Source organism: Arvicanthis niloticus, chromosome 9 (genome assembly GCF_011762505.2).
Source record: "Arvicanthis niloticus isolate mArvNil1 chromosome 9, mArvNil1.pat.X, whole genome shotgun sequence".
Taxonomy (NCBI): domain Eukaryota; kingdom Metazoa; phylum Chordata; class Mammalia; order Rodentia; family Muridae; genus Arvicanthis; species Arvicanthis niloticus.
In genome coordinates, this window is record NC_047666.1 from 60,349,230 (window position 1) to 60,356,011 (window position 6,782).

The following is a 6,782-nucleotide window of genomic DNA, read 5'->3' on the forward strand; positions in this document are numbered from 1 at the left end:
AACCTCTGGGCACACCTGTGAGAAAGCTGCCAGACTGGGTTAACTGAGGTGGGAAGCTCCCCCACCACCCTCACCCTTCTCCCCAGATACTAAGTAAGGGCAGCACCATTCCATGGGTCCTGAACTGAAAACAAGTGGACCAGCACTCATCTCTGCTTCCTGATGAGGAAGAGCCGTGAGCAGCACTCTTCCCCTCCACACTGTGATGAGCTGCTTTGGTTGGGTGTACTGTCACAGCAATGAGGTAACTAGGAAGTACACAGGGTGTCTTACTATTCCGTTGTTTTCCAGAACAAACATGTTTCTATCATGTACTTTCCAAACCCTGTTCCACTGTTAATTTGTTTCACCTTTTTCTTACCTTTGAGACAGGATTTCTCTGTGTGGCCCTGGGTGTTCTTGAACTCAGAGATCTGTGTGCCCCTGCCTCCTAAGGACTAAAGGAACAGTCCACTGTAAACAATCCAGCTAATAAAATGTGGATAAGAATTTGAGTCTAGAAAAAGTGCCATAAGCACACACAACACAAGGTCCCATCTAAGTACAAGATCTTCTAAGAATTGAAACACAAACACCACTTAGGAATACATTTATTTCAGTAGAGTGATTGCCCAATATAGGCAAGACCCCATGCTGAGTTTTCAGCAAGGTAATTAAATAATTCAATAGTTTTGAATAAGTTATCAATAACTAAATGCATAAGATTGACTTAATATTCAACAATGGGTACTACTGTATCATAGGTAATCATTACATATTAATCTAACAAACTAAGTTCATTTTCTTTCTTTAGAAAAAAATACTCGAGGCGCGGCGCCCACCTCTCCCCCGCCGGGCCCGCCCCTCGCTGGGGCCCAGTCTAAGCAGTCGCTATCGCCAGCTCAGCAGCTCGGACTCACGGACGCGGCTCGCTAGCAGTTCGCCGCACGAAAGCTGACTCGGGCGCCGCCGCCCGCACGCCCGCTGCCCGCCACCCGGTTCATCCATGAGCTCAGATTTCCCACATTATAACTTCAGGATGCCTAATATTGGATTCCAGAATCTGCCTCTCAACATATATATTGTGTTTTTTGGCACTGCTGTGTTTGTCTTCATCCTTAGTTTACTCTTCTGCTGCTACTTGATTAGGCTGACATCAAGCACACAAGGAATTTTATGCCTACAAACAGGTTATATTAAAAGAAAAAGTAAAGGAACTTAATTTACATGAGCTCTGTGCTGTGTGTCTAGAAGACTTCAAGCCTCGAGATGAACTGGGGATTTGCCCATGTAAGCATGCCTTCCATAGAAAGTGCCTTGTTAAGTGGCTGGAAGTCTGAAAAGTGTGTCCCCTGTGCAACATGCCGGTGCTACAGCTGGCCCAGTTGCACAGTAAACAGGACCGCGGTCCCCCTCAGGAGCCCCTCCCTGGGGCAGAGAATATTGTATAGCTTGCTGCAAGGAGCAGACTGTTGCTGCACACATCAGTATGGAGCCAGGAGGAACACAAGCAGACTCCGCTTTGGCTGCTCTCTGCCTGGGGCACCCACTGTCACTTCCTTTGCCTCATGAAGAACTCTTGAGGCAGGCAAGCTGAGACCCTAGGCATCTGGAGCTTGTGACAACCAAAGCACCCTGATATCACCCTATGCCAAAAGGAGTGGATGAGCCTGCGGGTGTGGTTTCAGAAGTTTCCTGAGCATCTCCTATGTCTCCCAGGCACCTCCACATCAAGCAGAAGGGGAGATAAGCACAGGTGTTAGAGACCAGAACTGTGAATGGGGCTTTGATGCCACCACCATCTGTGGACCTGTATGCTGCTGTGCAGACTTGACAGCCTGTTGTTGCCACACGTCCTCTTGGCATCCCGAGTCAAGTGGACCCAGCTGTTCATCAGCTGAAGCACAACTGGCTGCCAGTATTTGGTGAGGCAGCCCCTGTAAGGCTTTTCCGGGTTCTTTTCTTTTAATAGGGCCATCTTGGAACCTGAAGACTTTGGAAACAACAGCAGCAGAACCCCTACCACACGTGCCAGTTCACACTTGCTGTCAAATCTTCCAAGTTGAAGCCATTGGAAGTACTTGGAAAGGCCTGGTTAGGAGCCATCCCTCTTCTGTTTGCCCTCCTCGTCATCAGGAAGATCCAGCAGGAAGGAGCTTAACCCTGGGTCTCTGCTGTCCCTGTGTGACCCAGGGGCCAGGGTGCTGCTCCAGTGTACCACAAGTGTGTGTGATTCCATTATAGCTGCTGGCCTCAGCCCACTGGCTAAGAAGTCTCCCTGGGCCCCTCAGATGGCTCCAAAGAAGAGCTTCTTTCTTAGCAAAGCCAGTCCACACCCACCAGGATGGCCAGGACAGACGCTTCGGCTTCTCTCTGCCTCTCCTCTGCTCTTTTTCTACATAAGAAAAATGTCTTACTGCAGTTTTACATTTATCCCAAATAAGCTCCCTGTAATTCCAAAGCCAGGGAGCCACTTGGAGTTGTAAATAGTTTGAGGAAGCTCCTGCATGGCTGGCCTTCTGTTGGTGTGTACCTCAGTTCTGTAGACTTGAGATCCCTAACTGAAGGTGTTTTTATAGGGAAAATGCATGCTGCTCTTTGGCTCTTTCTGTCCAACTTTTCTAGAGATAACTGCCTCCAATAGGCTTTGTGAAGAGTGTAAATTCGCCGTGTGAAGCACAGACTATTCTTACACAGCTTGTTCTCCCTTCCCTTGTCACAACAGTGCCACTGCAATGCCTCATCAACTGCTCTGCTCTGCTCCATCCCACAGGTGTGAGGAAATTTATTCAGGAAGTACACTCTGGTGTGGAGATGGAGTCAATATTGCTCTGTTCTTGGATTCTACCTAGTCGTAGAATGAGAGGGGACCTGCTTTGCCTCCAGTGGCTGGGATCAGTTGAAAAAAAAAATCCTATTTGTCTAAAAAGTGCTATGGAAGCCAGATTGTGGTGGTATGCATCTCTATCGTCCCAGCTCAGGCAGGCAGGGTCACAAGTTTGAGACCAGACTTGGTTTCATAGTGAGATGCAAAAGGGGGCAGCAGGGGTGGGAATAGGGGCTCTTGGCAGAATCTATTTTTAAAATTACAACTCCACTTGGAAAGGAAAAAAAAAGAAAAAAGAAAAAAATACTCAATGTTGTGGAGACAGAGGTGTGCAGAGGCTGTGTAACCATTATTAGATGTGAAATCTGAGGCAACAGGACTATACTTTTTCAAGAGTACTCTTTAGAGATCAACACACAGCAATAATACTCAGCATGAGCATTCAGTGTGTGCAGGAGACAGAAAACCACCCAACACTGCGCAGTGCCTGCCTATGTGCCAAATGGAGCACTCACTTCACTGCAAAGACAGCTCATGGGAAAGAATGAAAGGAACTCTGGCTGAGTCTAGAACCCTGGACTAAGGTGACTGACACATAAGATAGAGTGGGTACAAACTACAGCTGCTAAAAGAACAAGTCACAGTCCATGAGTTTTATTTCCATTCAGTATTTTTAATTCAGAAAAAGAAAACCCACACTGAATGCAACAAGATACAAAGAACTAGTTCTTTCTTATTCTGCATTCTTTTTCCACTCGCAGATCTGTCTTCATCCAGAAGATCACTGTTAACTTCAAGAGATCCTGGGGGAAAACCAAAATTCATTAATGGGGAAAATGAAAAAAAGAAAAAAAAAAAAGTCAACCAATATTACCATACGAAACAAAACTTTTTTTATTTTTATTATTACCATTTTTCGACTTGGCTTAATCTTAGTTAACAAAGATATTTAATGGTCATAATTCTTTAAAACTATAATCATGGGTTGCATTATAGTATTCTTTAAGAATGCTACTGTAAATAAATGTATTACTTCAAAAGGAAGCAAAAATGAAAATTCTTACACAATAAAATTACTGTACAAGGCCCAAAACAAACATACTTTAATTCTTTAATAACTTTAATTCTCTTACTCATGTCCTCTAGATTAAATTTTCAATAATTACATGCACAACAAATTTTACTTCAGATTAATATTCAAGTTGGTCATTTTTTTCAGCCTTAATTTTTTTTTTTTAACATTTTTATATTGGGACATAACTGTTTAAGCAGGAGAGTATTTTTCAACATTAGGACACCTGGACAAGCAGGTGTCCCACACTACTGTGTTATTATTAGTCATCCTGCTGTCTCTACCTGTCTTTTAGTTTAAAAATCTACAAGGAAAATAAAAGGCCTTCAGAAGAGTTCATCTCTGTGACAGACTGACTCGTTTTCTGAAACAGGAATGGAATGTGCAAAACAGAGGCAGGCTTCATGGTGTGAATGTGTTCTCTTTTCAACAGATATTCTAGAGAGCACAAAGGAGTCTTTGCATCTTTCCTTACTCAGAAGATTCTGTTCTGAGTTATGCATATGCTTGTGTGTGGGTGTGCAGGCATGAATGTAAGTGCTGGTGAATGCCAGAAGCTCAGTCTCTGGAGCTCGAGCTACAGGAGCGTGTGAGCCACCTGTAGGCTCCAAATAGGTTCGGAAAGAACAGGAAGCCAAGTCGACGTGCATGTAAACAACAAGCACGCATGTAAACAAGCACACATGTAAACAACAAGCACACACGTAAACTGCATGTAAGCAGTGAACATGCACAGACGTACATAAAGGTGGTTACCTTATCTTAGCAAGCTTTCTGAAAAGATCCCCCACGCTTACACTGGTTAAGTACAGCTCCCACCGCAGGGTATGTTTCTGCTAACTATAGATGTTAAAGAATGCGTGGTGTAAAATGTAAAGAACACTTTAAAATAAAACGTTAGCTCTGGCTCTGTAATCCTGAGGAATCTTTTCCTAATTTATTTAAATTGTTGTGTTCATTATGCAAGCACATCAAGGAACAACTCTCTCAGAAGCTGGTTCTCTCCTTCCACCATGGGTTCTGGGGATGAAGCTAAAGTTCAGAAAAGTTGCCCAGACTTGCCTGGGACTTAAGAGATGGCTTAGCATGTAAAAAAGCTGAAGTGCAAACCTGACTAACCTGAGCTTGAATTCAAGACTACATTTGATCATGAATCTTTGCAAATGTCACCTATCTCTGGATATCCTACTTGTATCCATGTATATTTGAAAACAATTACTTCTATGTAACAATAAGACACCTAACAAATATGCTTCTGAGAAACATTTCCTGTTTGGGTCAATTGTTTTTACCATTTATCTGTGCTGCTCATAGTGTGCGTGTCTGCACTCATTGGTACAAACCAAAGGATAAGGAGTTTGAGGACAGCCCGGGCTAAAAGACACTGATGTAAAACAAAACATCGTCAGGGAAATGCAAATCAAAATGACCTTGAGACTCCACCTTACATCAGTCAGAATGGTTAAGATCAAATCTCAGGTGACAGCAAATGCTGTCAACGAGGAACATTCCGCCATTGATGGTAGGATTGCAAACTGGTGCAACCACTCTGGAAATCTGGTGGTTCCTCAGAAAATTGGAAATAGATCTACCTGAAGATCAGCTATACCACTCTGGTGCATATACCCAAAAGATGCCCCACCATATCACAGGGACACATGCTCCACTATGTCCTTAGCACCCTTATCTGTGATAGCCAGAAGCTGGAAAGAACTCAGATGTCCCACAATGGAAGAATGGTTACAGAAAATGTGGTTCATTTACACAATGGAATACTATTCAGCTATTAAGAATGAGGACATCATGAGTTTTGTAGGCAAATGGATGGAACTAGAAAATATCCTGAGTGATGTAACCCAGACCCAAAAGGACATGCATGGTATGTTCTCACTAATAAGTGAATATTAGCCAAAAAAAGTACAGAAGACCTAGGATACAATCCACAGAACTCAAGAAGGTTAGCAAGCAGAAGGGCCCAAGTGAACATGCTTCAATCCCACTTGGGAAGGAGAAGAAAATAATCACTGAAGACAGAGGGAAGGAGGAACCTGGGTAGGAGAGGTGTTGGGGAGGAGAAAGTGACGGACATGATCAGGTAAGGAGGGAGGGAAGACGGGAGAAGCCCTGAGGGCCAGCAGAATGAATGGAAATATGTAACCTCTGGGGTGGGAGTGGGAGGTGGGAGGACCCTCTAGAAAGTACTGGAGACTTGGAAGATGAGAGACTCTCAGGACTCAAAGGGAGGGACCTTAGATGAAATGCCCAACAGTGGGGAGAGGGAACTTGTAGAGCCCACTTCCAGTAGAAAGACAGGGCATCAAGTACAGGGATGAGGTGGTTGTCCCAGTCAAAAACTCTGACCCAGAATTGTTCCTGTCTGAAAAAAGAACTGCAGGGACAAAAAACGGAGAAGAGCCTAAAGGAAAGGGGGTCTAGTGACAGGCCTAAATTGGGATCCAGCTCAAGGGGAGGCCCCAAGGCCTGACACTATTACTGATGCTATGGTGTGCTTACAGACAGAAGCCTAGCATGACTGCCCTCTGAAAGGCCCAACAAGCAGCTGAAGGAGTCAGATGCAGATATTTACACCCAACCAATGGACAGAAGCTAGTGATCCCTGTGCTGGAAGAAGCTGAGGAGGAGGGTAACCCTATATGAAGACCAGCAGTCTCAACTAACCTGAACCCCTGAGATCTCTCAGATACTGAGCTACCAACTAGGCAGCATACAGGAGCTGGTCCGAGACCATAGACACATATATACAGCAGAGGACTGCCAGGGTCTGGCCTCAGTGGGAGAAGATGCACCTAACCCTCGAGAGACTTGAGGCTTCAGGGAGTGGGGAGGTGGGGAGGCCTGGTGGGGGTGGAGGAAACATCCTCTTGGAGACAGGGGAAGGAGGAA

At 44.7% G+C, this 6,782-nt stretch overlaps 1 pseudogene; it reads left to right on the forward strand.

The window, feature by feature from the left end:
• Positions 1 to 872: 872 nt before the first annotated feature.
• LOC117715536 (RING finger protein 24 pseudogene) lies at positions 873 to 1,924 on the forward strand (annotated as a pseudogene).
• Positions 1,925 to 6,782: the final 4,858 nt, after the last annotated feature.